Source organism: Papaver somniferum, chromosome 10 (assembly GCF_003573695.1).
Source record: "Papaver somniferum cultivar HN1 chromosome 10, ASM357369v1, whole genome shotgun sequence".
NCBI classification, from domain to species: Eukaryota; Viridiplantae; Streptophyta; class Magnoliopsida; order Ranunculales; family Papaveraceae; genus Papaver; species Papaver somniferum.
The window spans coordinates 105,355,237-105,368,109 of record NC_039367.1 but is presented as its reverse complement, the minus strand read 5'-3'; the positions used below and the strand labels follow the sequence as shown (position 1 = coordinate 105,368,109).

Sequence of the window (12,873 nt, the reverse complement as noted above, 5' to 3'; positions counted from 1 at the left end):
TCTGAGAAGTCTACATGAGTTCGAGATCTCACAACACGGCCATCATACAGCAAGGTCGATAAAATAATTAAGATGTAGTTATCATGCATTCATCAAAATCATAAGGAGAATACTTACATGTGAACATTCCGGATGCGTTTTTCTCTTATCACCACAAGAAAGATGTTTCAATCTTGGTCGATCAGCAATCATGTCAGGAGGAGGAAACTCTTGTACCAGAGACTTAACATCCATCACAAACTTATGCAAGCGCTCCATTTTTTGATGCCAGAAGTCTATATAACCTGAAGTTACATAAGTAGCTCAGTTGAAACAAGGAAACAGGTAATCATTTTCTTCCACGTGTGTGCAATCTAAGTGAGCCTTCAAATGCTCAACTGATGGCTTATTCATCTGATAACCTGGAGTACACTGATCGAGACCCATTTGTCGAGCTGCTCTATCGATGTTATATTCTTCCACTACTGACACTAAGTAACCAGGAGTGCAACTCAATATAAAAGATTTCTCTCCAACACTCAGACCGGCGCCAGATTTCAACGTGGCATTTTCTTCAGCAGTATTAAAAGTGATCAATTGTGAGAACAGAGGAGGAACCGACACCCAGGGTCGAAAATTAAACTCAGATTATTTGTCTAAAACACAAGTGAGGTGTATCTTGTGATGTGGATGCTTTGCAGACCAATGCATAATCCTGGCACTATCTTTCTCGAGGAAAGCATGACGAGTATCAACATTGGGTCCTTGCAAGACGCTTCGAGGAATTGGAGCATAATTCTCAAGGTGCTCCCACATTAAGGCTTGGAGAAACATCGTATTAACGTATGCTTCAATTTTCATGAAGCCATTAGAAACGCTGGGGTCTACGACTAAGGAGTCTAAATTGGAAAATAGTGAACCCAAGAACAGACTACCAATGGGAAGTTTCTCACCTTTATCCATTTTAATAGAAAAAGGAATCACAAATGTCTTCAGCAAATGTCCACTATCCTCAAGAACGTCTCTGGAGAGCCACAGGCATAAGAAAGCAGTAATGGTTAATGTTCCATCAACAGGTTCTTCAGGAATTATATCTCTCGGCCGTCGGTGCTTCAACCATCGAGCATAGCAAAACTTGGGTGACTTGTTGAAATCATGCATCGTAGCTTTCAAAATGTCAGACATTGCAGTTTCCTCAGCTGAGAGCTCTGCTGGAAAATTACTAGTAATCGGGAGATGCAATAAAGCGACTACATCTTACAAAGTGATGGTGAATTCTCCCCATCCGCATATGAAAGTATGAGTATTAATGCACTAACGGGCAAGCAAAGCCACCATACCTCAAAAATCATGATGAATGATCAATTCTCCGGCTGCTTGAATAGCTCGTGTTACCTGTGCACGATCCAACATGTTCCTTACACGGATATAACCTAGCATATGTCTTGCCCATCCAGAAAAATCCGTCAAAGGCTTCCGGGAAAGCTTGAATTCTACATGTGATCCCAAGTAGTGTTTTCCTTGCAAACAGAACCGGGTTATTACTTGAGGAGATACCAACTTGTTATGAGTAGTACTTCTGGGATTTATGAGCAGCCGAAACGAGGAACCTGAGGGATGCTTTTCGTATTTATACTGAAACACAAATAATTCATCCTCTGTATTCGGAATGTTCTTTGTTTTAGGAGCGTCCTCTTTTTCCCTGGAAGTCCCATAATCATCATTTCTAGAAGATACATCTGTAGAAGCATCCTCCCCGGAAGACTCCTCTCTGGAAACGTCATCTTCATCGGAAGCGCTACTATGAGAATCAGTCATCTTTGGAAAGTTGTTGTGACATCCATACAACAAATTTCATCAACACAATGGAGTTAAAGTACAACAGAATAATTAGGATGCTCACATCAGCATCTACAAAAATGGTAATCCTCAACTCTTATCTATTTACGGTTTCACGAACTTAGTGATAATAACGTAAAACTTCGAAAACTTGCTCACTCCTTCGAACCTGTGAAGACGAGCAAAAAATTCATTATTTAAAGTCGACACCTGACTTTTCACGAAAAATCAATTCACATAATTTCCGCCATGTGAGCAACTCTCAATGGGTGAACATTTGTTAGTTTTTGTGCATACACTGACAAATCACAAAATCCATACACGCAACATTGTATCAAAAAATTGTTTACTTCTAGCAATTGCTGAAAACTTGATTTTACATGGATTTTGCAAAAATAAATAAATAAATAAATAAGTCACGTAAATCAAAAAAAAATATTTTCGTGAGAGAATAACTCACTAAACTCAAAAAAATAAAATCTTTTTACGTGATTTATTATTAAAAAAAAACTTTTGTTTCGCTCAAACGAGCATTCGCCTATGTAACGAGGTAAAGGTCCACATATTCCAAATAAAATTTTGAAAGTTCACAAACAAAATTTTATCATGAAGTGCAAGTATATTTCAAAAAAATATCTTAGGATTATTGTTTATTACTTTAACTACGAACGAATATACATTTTCTAAAGGTATTTGTGTGAAAATTCATGCTTTGAGAATAAAACTTTGATTTTCATGAAACCTCATAAACAAAATTTTCTCAACTGCAACTAGACCATGTCTATTCAAAAATATATACATCTCTTTCATGTTAGGAATTCTCGTTCGTTTCCTAAACCGACGGATGGACTAACGATTGTTTGCTAAGATAAATTTCCATAAAACCCTATGCATACATGTACGCATGAAATATTGTCTTGAACAACTCATGGAAAAACTAATATCACAAAACAAAACAAAACAAAAATCGGACTTACCTGGTTGGCGCCGGCCGGAACTTGGCCGGACGGTGGTCAGTAACGGTCGGCGGTGGCTGAATTCCGGAGAATTTTTTTTTCCCTTCTCTGCTCGGGCGTGAGTAAATCAAAGAGAGGGTGGTCGGTTAGCTTAGAGAAAATTAAAAAAAAAATTAGGGTTTCTTCCCTTTTATATAAAAGTTTATTTCCAAAACCTAATAAAACATGGATTTCCTTTTTTGGACTCGGACCCGCAAACATTAAACCAACCAAAATAGGATGCCCGATCGTCCAAATCAGTAGTGTCTCATCTCTCCGTGCTCACGGGAGACGCTCTATCATACTATCAGGGTCCTTACCTGACCATTTGCTCGTACATGACACCATTGGAGCAAATCGAGGATTCTGAAAATAACTTTGTACGACCGAGTTCAATTGCTTATCTCGTCGACTGGAAAATCACCATCTAATGCTTACTGCGGAACATGACTGTCCCTCACTAAGCATGGGACTTAATGTTGATGGTGGATTTTCGACAAAGGTCAAAATCGTAAAATCATGATATTGCATGTTTCTGACCCGGCTTCAGGAACGCATGTGACAGTTCATATTTTACGATCCGTGAATCGTTTCACGATCTCTGATCGAGTTCCTCTCAGAGCCATGATGAATATGTTTCTCGAAAGGCCTCCCACTAGATGAGCGTTCGATGTTACGCATTTCATCATGCCCTCTATGTAGAATAACATGATTGGGCGGTCCTCTGGACATAATTGTTTGTCGGAGGGCTTAACACCTTCAGGACTTCGGCGATACTCGATGTTCCCTGACTACATAGAGAGACCCCCCTCTACATAGAAGAACGATTGGGAGGTCCTCCTACATAATTGTTTGTACAGAGGGATTAACGCCTTCAGGACGTCGGCGACACTCGTTGTTCCCTGACTATGTAGAGAGACCGTGTATATATTCAGTCGGCTCTCCTACATAATTGTTTGTTTAGGGGGCTAAACACCTTCAGGACGTCAACAACGCTGCACGTTGTTCCCTGACTATGCACCTTTCAGAATGAGTATGATGCTTCAACTATCTCATATCTCGATTCTACAATAGATTAATTCTACTGTGCCATTCATCCACTGAATTCGTAGAAAATAATCTATTTTATCTCATTACTCCGTTCCATGGCTGATTCCCGACTGATTCCATCGATTAGTAATAGATAAAAAATTTATCTCATTACTCCGTTCCCTGAATCCCCGACTGGATTTCATGAATTAGTAATAGATGCACAATTTATAATTATCACTCCATTTCACGAATCATTCTCTGCTGAATTTCATGAATTAATAATAATTACTCAACAATCGGGCATCTGGACTATCACCGAGTAAGCCCCAATAAAATGGTGCAAGTGGACTCAATAATGATGCACGAACGAGCACCCAAATGCGCAAACGAGCATTCAAAAATATGGACAAAAAAGGAATCCTACACAAAATAGGAGAGAGAAAATAATATTAAAAAAATAATAAAAGAGGCGCCTAGGGGATTGGGCCCACCGGTCGGCCGGTCATGCCGCCGTGGCCAGTCCCCCACGCCTCTTCCCTTTATTTTTCTTATTTTCTTATTTTCAAGAACTCATGAAAACTCATTCATTCGAGCAACTTTCCTTGTTTGAGTAAAACTCATGGTTTCTCCATATTTTCACCTTTTTTTTTTGCTAAGTTCTCCATATTTTCACGGTTTCATGAAAAATAATAAAATAGAGAAAGGTGTTGCGGGACTGGGCTACCTAGCTGGCCGGCCATGCCCTAGCCGTGGCCGGTCCCACACCTTGCAATCCCTTGTTTCCATAATTATTATTTCCCTCCTCTCATGAAACTCCAGTGTTTGAGCAAACAACCCTAGTTTTCAATATTTGCTCAAATATTGCTCAAACCATGAAAAAGCCAAAAAGTTAAATGGTCACATGACCGACTAGGCTATTTGCGAAAAATATTAAAACAGTATTATTTTAATATTCTCAAAATATTGATCAAACGAGCAAAGTTCTACTTGCTCATTCGAGCAAAATCAAGAATTTCAGTCAAAGTTCAACCTCTTCTGAAAATCCAAAATATTGCTCAAACGCACACCAGAAAATACCAAAACTTTCAGGACTGAGACACAGACGTTATGGTGAGATGGGAATGATTCCTTGACAGACCAAGTCCGTCCCTAAGGCTTGCAAGGATCCGGTCCCACACATCTTTATAATTTTGACCTAATTTGCTCAATTGCTCATATTGGGTCCAAAGTCTTTCCAACCAACTTGGAATTTGCTTAAAAGACCATCAGCTGGTCCCACGACCACCAAGGGACGGTCTCATGCCCTCTTGGTCGGTCCCTCACTTCTCCATAATTAGGTTTTATCACCTAACGCTCACACGAGCATTATTCTAATAAATGATCAACACCAACATCTGATCATTCTTTCACCAACCGGTCAACTAAGGACCCTGACACACTCTCATTCGAGCACTTGGGCACCACATGGACGTCCATCATCCCATGTGGTCGGTCCATCCCTCAATCATGACCTATTTTCAGCAATTCATCAATTGACGAACAATTGATCAAAAATTAGGGTTTCGAACAAACGCTCCACAAATCATCATTCTGAGCAAGTTCAAACACTAATAAATTTATGTTGATCCAGCAATCAACATCTGGATTAATCATATAATATTTGGTAGTATATCAATATTTTAATTAATATTTTGTTGGGTCACGTTACCAATAAATAATTCGCCGAATTGAGAAATACTTGCTCAGTTGCTCGAATATTGATCCAACTATATATATTCCGTAATTTATCGATATTCAGTAATTCGTCGAGCAATACTTGCTCAGTTGCTTGAATATTGATCCAACTATAAATATTCAGTAATTCATCGAATCGAGCAATACTTGCTCAGCTGCTCGAATTTACAATATTCACTCAGACGAGCAATATCAACATAAGAACTGTATGTATGTTCAATCCATGAATCACTGAGCATTTGTCACTCATGTTCAATTCAACAAAACTTAGACTCACTGTCTAATAAGTCAGCGGATGACTAATCAAATACACGTCTACTTTACAGACTCCACGTTCGTGAGACATCAATCACGTCACATGGGGGATATCAGTTAGGGTTTTGGTCTGGCGGCCTACAACATGTGTGTTCATCCACGATGAGAAACATGAGTAAGTCGTGCAAACGGTTGATGGAGTTAGCAAAGTAGTGGGTGGACGATCAACCAAGTCTCCGCACAACACGAAACTGATTTTACCACGATCTCCCACTTTCCCACTCTTTCACTTAAGAAACCGTCACACTTACTGGGATCAAGGTGTTTTGGCTATTCTGACAATATAAATAAACTCTGAATCGATGACCGAAAATAACAATCTTCTACACACAAGTCCTCTCGATCAAACTTATTTACACATATTTGCAGAAACCTTCAACACATCCACATTCCTTGATCACCATTGATCCCACAATTTTCAGCTTCCCTCCTACAGATCAACTCATCTCCCTCTTTGTGACTGAATTGACTATGGAACGACCATTGACTTGGTTTAGGCCGGAGTCCTATAGATTGATCTCTCGAACTCAAAGCACTCCCGTGCAGTGCATCTGTGTGAGGTTAAGCAATTTGCTCGGTGATAGACACATTTTTGTGTCTAATTTGTCCTCAATGCCTGTATTGTTGGAACTCTATTTTTGTACTAATATTGTGTTTTTATGTTTGTTTAGGTGTTTTTGGAGAAAATACCCTTGTATGGAAAGAGTTGCTCAAAAAATGATGATTTACACCCCGGAGAAATGTCCTGGAGGCGCCCCAGAAATGTACCAGAAACGTCCCAGAAATGTCCCGGAGGAAACCAGAAAAATTACTATTTCAACCCAAGAATTACTATTTCAGCCCAAATTACTAAGGGGACACCCAACAGTGGTTAGGGGGACACCCTTCTTCACGATTTGAAAATTCAAAATGGTGGGAAATGTTCTTCACATCTACATGAATTTTTGATTTGAATTCTTGGGCTGTTTTGAAGAGATTCAACACCCGAAATCCATTGGGCTGGACTTGAGTACACTAAACAGAGTTAGTACAAGCAATTTAATCGATCAACTTGGGATAGAATAGGAGAACAAAGTAAACAGAGACGTGAGAATATTTTCAGAATATTGAATTCTGTTGGAGGATATACGTGCGTTATGAGAAGATATACAGCTGGGATTCGAATATATCCAGATTAGGAAGGATTCAGAGAGTTTCAGAAGACGCGTAAAGATTTGGGGACATGATTTTTGTAAAACAGGAAAAAATATTGAGAAAAATATTGTCGAATTACTGTGAAGAGTTTTGGGCAGTTAATGAGTTGTTGCTGGGTATAAAAGAGTTTCCTTTGAGTCATAGAAGTTTTATCAAGAGTTTGGGGTCGATCCAGAGCCAGGAGGAGCGAAGAAGAAGGAGTAGCAGCAATGTTCACCTGTTGCTGCTGCTGCCATTAAAAAGCTTCAAGAACACGAAGAACAGCCTCTCCAGGACAGTCTTATTTTCAGCAGCTCCAGAACAGTCTTATTTTCAGCAGCTCAACAGCAGAAGAGAGGTGTCGCAGTTCGCTGCAGTTTTCTGTTGTCGTTCTTTTCTGGACGTGTTTTGTGAGTCTCAGAAATAATATTTTATAACTTTTGACTCTTTTAATCACACTTTGAGCTTTGAATTAATATGTTGAGTGTGTGATTGATATGAATAGCTAAACCCCAATACTGGGATGATGGAGGAAACCAATCTTTATGCATGAATAATTTTTTATTTAATTCTTTTATGACTATTTGCATTATTATGAATTGAATTATGATTTTTCTTAATTATTTGTGATTTCATTTGATGGTTTATGCTTGGGACTAATCCTTTTGATAGGCCATGCTTAAGATTTACACTTAATATTTTTAAAATATATTTTGGCAAATAAAGAGTCGATGTTTAGAAGCTATAACTGTTTAGAATAAATACATGAATCGCATGAGTATAAGAATTGGTGAAATCCTGAGTCCTAGTATCTCTTGATCCTGTGACAATTTTGTATATATTTTTGTTTTTAAATCTATTCAAGTCCGAGCAACGAATTCTTATTTACCGCATTAAAATACTATAACACTCGGTTGAGGAGTCTCTCCCGAACCGTCGTCTCTTCACCTTCCTAAAAAACCAACGAATCGTTTTTCCCCATCTACAGAAAGATACTCAACCTTAATGACTGGAGATGCCAAGATCAAGGTTTTGAATGAGACAACTAATTTGTGTTGGGTAAAGGTAAACACTATCAGAGAAATTCATTCTCTGTCCCTTCCCTATGGTGTAGATGTGACAGTGTGATTGCATGTGGAGGATGACATGTTAATAAATCATAATGAGTTATATAGTTTCGATTTAATATTAAAGTGGGGTGTAGAAATAAACACTCTTCATGAAACTCACCTATCTGAATGAGGAAGTGGGTCGCTTCCTATGAGAATGGAGCAGACTAGAGAATTCTGAGAAACAGGATATGTCCAGGGCCAAAATGGACACAACGGCACGAACTTGACAGCACCTAAAGATATATCACACGTGGATATTATCGCGAATTACACCAAACTATAGTAGTTCAAGACATCGTGTTCACTGTCAATCAAGTAGTTCCGAAAATTTCTCACTCAGCAAAGTTTCAAGACCTCATAGACACCTCTTGCCTATAGTGGTATTTCTCGCTTTCCGATTTCTGATTTTTTATCGTTATTTCATTCATGTGGGGGATTGTTGGAAAAAAAATGAGTCTTTTTAATGTGTTTTAGTTTTTTGGTCTTGGCTAGGATTGATATATGACCTAAAGGTTTAAGGATGCTTGCTCATTTTTTTATAAGTGAATGAAATATGGGTAGGCATGACACACTTGCCATGCCTAGTGATTGTATGCACATGTGAAAGTCAACCATGATTAAAATTAAAACACGTTTTTAATTCCTACACGGAAAAATTAAAACAAGACTTTAATTCCTACTGTTTTTATTAAAATTAAAATTAAAATTAAAACAAGGTTTTAATTCTTATAGTTTTTATTAAAATTAAAACAAAGTTTTAATTCCTTAAATGGTTTTATGTTTAATGAGGTAAGTTACCAAATACAATTTATGTCAAATTCATTTTCACTGCCTATAAAAGCAAAGGGATTTATTCATTCCTAAAAGTGTCAAGAAGAAGATACCATCCTTCTTCTTTTATTCTTTCTCCCTATGTGTGGTTTTTATATTTCTGAGCTTTGTTGTTGAGTTTGTAAATGGGCAAGTGTTGTAGTGTTTATAGTACTTGCAACGAGCAGTTTTATCCTGGATACGACTTCACCACAGTGTATTAGAATCATTCATTTTTGAGGCGTACTGGTGAATTATCGTGTTAAGGACAACTTGATGATCAAATGACTATGTCCTTAGTGTGTTGTTAAATATTTGAGTGTTTTATTTCATTTCAGAAATTTAATTTTAACATCATTTTTCAGTAATTCATTGTTGCAATTCCAACACTCGGTTCATTCCTAGCTCCTATATATTCACGGCTCAATTGTACCATGCTATCCTCATCTAACTGACAAATCAGTCACCATCAACCACAATATCATCATCTTCATGTAACTTCCAATCTCCAAACTCGAGTTATTCATTCTCCACAACATACCCATCAACATCAGAGACAGTCGTTGATAATCTCTGTGACCATCTCTGTCACATCACATCACTCCCATCATCATTCTCTGCCAATCATCAATGGAAGTTTTCACTGAATTATTACCATGAGCTCCAAATCTTCCCCAATCACCGAAAACCACCTTCTCTGTTTTCTTCTCCAACGCATCTATCTAACCACAACTCCAAGACTTCCCTGCCATCACCATTTACTGCCATTAATTACAAGATCCCCTTCTTCTTATAGCCCTTGTAAATCATTCGCAGCAACATTACTTCCATGTAGCCGGTGATGATAATCAAAAGAGGGAGATGGTGGTGCCCTGAGTAAAACTACATGATGTGTTTAACACTTTCTTTTCTGAAATGTGGCTGCCTTGGGTGGAAACTCGGGTGCCTTTAATATTTTTGTGCGTCCTTACTTTTCTACAACTTCGACTTGCTTCAAATGCTTGTATCTTCTTCATACGACATTGGAAAGACTCAATCTTTCGCTGTTGGCTTCGTATATTCGTCCTCTTCAGGGTGATAGCAAGAATCCTAGATATGAACGAGTTCCACTTGGTCTTTGGCCCTTTTCCTATTATATCTAACTTATTTTATTACACAATTAAGTGCCAATTCACTTCTTTTGGATGATTCACCTAATGAAAAACAAACATAATATACAATAATTTGCAAGAATACAAGCAATTACTAGCTCGGAATTGACACTAAATATATATGAATTATGCACTTATCAATTGTTAACAGACTCCGTTTTGTGCCTGATTGATTACAAGAGGATTCAAGTTTTTGTGTGCAGGTACTTTAAAGATAATCGAAGATTTGAAGACGAAGAAGATTTATCTAATTAGTTTTCGTATCTTGTGAATTTTGTGCACACATCTTGACCGGATGGGATCCAACTAGATCTTGTTTATCTTTGATAGACTTTTTTTTTTTGCTCGATAAAAACCATTTTATTACTCATTATGGTCAAATACAACCAAACTAAAGAGTTTACAACAAAAATAGCCACCAAGGCCCAATAAAATGGAAAACTCAAAAGAAAAAATAAGGCAAACTCAACTCCTAAAGCCCAACTGTAAAAACATAAGAAAGAAACTTTTAGCAAAACCTATAGTAAATTTGCTCAGGTGATTCCAAAACTGGGATGAAACTTGATTTTGAATTGAAAATGATCTTTCCCCGTGTCACCAATCCTGCACCCTTCTTTGCCATGGAGTCAGCAGAGAAATTTACTTCTCTCAAGCTATGTACAAGTTTGATATTATTCAATAGTTCCTTTAATCTCTTCCATCTTACCTGCATGAACCAAGGCAGTCTTCCTGACATGTATGCACTCACTGCTGCTTTAGAATCAGAGTTAATACATATATCAAGCTTGTTGTTCTGTATAGCCCATTCAGCTGCGCCTGTAATAGCCATTAATTCTGCAATGTAATTAGTTGCAATTCCCAGGCCAGTAGCTTCAGCATATATACAACCTCACATTTTATCTCTGCACACAAAACCATATCCTGCTGCACCTAGTTGATAAGATCGGCATCACTTTATAGATTACCTAGTTGATAAGATCGGCATCACTTTATAGATTCTCTTTGAGTTATATATTGTTTGATTGCAAATCCGGGAATTGATTATTTCGGTAATTAAGTTTCGGATTGATCTAGCTAGACAAAGGAGTTTATTAGATTAAACATAAGAGCCTTTGTCAACGACTCAACATATCTTTTCTTAAAGATTGAATAGAGTGGTTACCAAACAGTTTCATTCATTTACTGTTTGGAAAACGATCAAAAGGATTTCTACCAAAAGGTAGGGCAAAAAATAACTTTTTGCTGTAATTTTTTTTAAATAATGTTTATCTTTAAATAATTTCTTCTTTATTCAATTGTTAAATAAGATTTGTCTCCATTGGTTTGTTTGTTTATTTGATATATATTGACTGTATAAATGAAATTTCAAAAAATAGATCAGGATAAGATTGCTGATTTTGAAATTAAATTTGATGCCGACTATCAAGCTATTGTTTCGAAGCCATCTGTCGAGTTTTGATTTTTTTTTTTGAATTCCTGGTTAGAGTTCTTGTTTGTTTTATCAAGTTTTGACAGGAATTTTTGGGCAACTCAGTATTTGATTATATAAGAATAGGAACACTTTTGATACCACAGGGCGACCATTTCAACATCTTTTTCTTCTCAATCTGCTTCAGTGGCCCAATTTATCATCATGCTGTGAGTAATTGTAGTCTTCTAATTGTATCCATAAATGAATTGTATAATTTAAAGACTTTTTGGGTACATAATAGGCAATGTGATTCTCTGAAGTAGGTAAATTTCTAATGTTGCTATAGGGTCATAGCTTAAGTAATGCTATGTGATTGCTTACTTGGGGTTGCAAGCTTAAATGACGCATTCCATTATTTCCCTAAACGTAGATTACTTTGGATGTAGCAGCCCGATTTTGTAATATGTAGATTAGAACTGGAAATTATTGGGCGTATTATTTAAGTGTTGTTCAACTTCCTATGATTCTTTATAAATGAATTGGTTTTCCATTGAGGGGGATAGTGAAGGATAGTTTTCATTTTTCTGAATTTCCAGGTGATATTCATGGCAAGTATTCGGATCTTTTCCGTCCTTTTTAATGTGCTGGAAAGCCTCCTGAGATAAACTACTTATCCTGGGTGACTATGTTGACCGAGGTGAACACATCATAGAGGTGTTTCCTGTATGTTCGGGTAACTGAATTTCTTCAAGACCGTGACCTTGACCTAATTTGCGAGCTCACCAGGTAAAATGACCCCCCCTGATTTTTTGAACGTATTTAAGTTGACTACTTAGTACATACGGATTTGGGGTTGTAGTCTGCTCTCAACGATTCAAATTCAAATCTTCCAGATACCACAGGGTGACCATTTTAGTATCCTTTTCTTCTCAATCTCAGTGGCCCAGTTTATCATCATGTTGTAAGTAATTGTATCCATAAATGAATTGTATAATTTAGAGACTTTTGGGTACATAATAGGAAATGTGATTCTCTGAAGTAGGTAAATTTCTAATGTTGTTATAGGGTCATAGCTTAAGTACTGCTATGTGATTAGAAAATTTGAATGACGCAATCCATTGTTTCCTTAAACATAGATTACTTTGGATGTAACAGCCAGATTTTGCAATATCTAGATTAGAAATGGAAATAATTGGGGCGTATCATTTAATTATTGTTCAACTACCTCTGATTCTTTATTAATGAATTGGTTTTCCATTGAGGGGGATAGTGAATGACAATTCTCATTTTTTTGAATTGACCGGTGATATCCATGGCAAGTA

General features: G+C 37.3%; 2 non-coding genes across 2 annotated transcripts; both read right to left on the bottom strand.

Annotated features, from left to right (window-relative positions):
- Nucleotides 1–11,700: 11,700 nt before the first annotated feature.
- Nucleotides 11,701–11,779, bottom strand: LOC113319878. The gene has a single exon (XR_003345854.1). It is a non-coding gene; the product is annotated as a small nucleolar RNA snoR35 (small nucleolar RNA).
- Nucleotides 11,780–12,438: 659 nt separating this feature from the next.
- Nucleotides 12,439–12,513, bottom strand: LOC113319879. Its single transcript, XR_003345855.1, has one exon. It is a non-coding gene; the product is annotated as a small nucleolar RNA snoR35 (small nucleolar RNA).
- Between the last annotated feature and the right edge of the window lie 360 nt (nucleotides 12,514–12,873).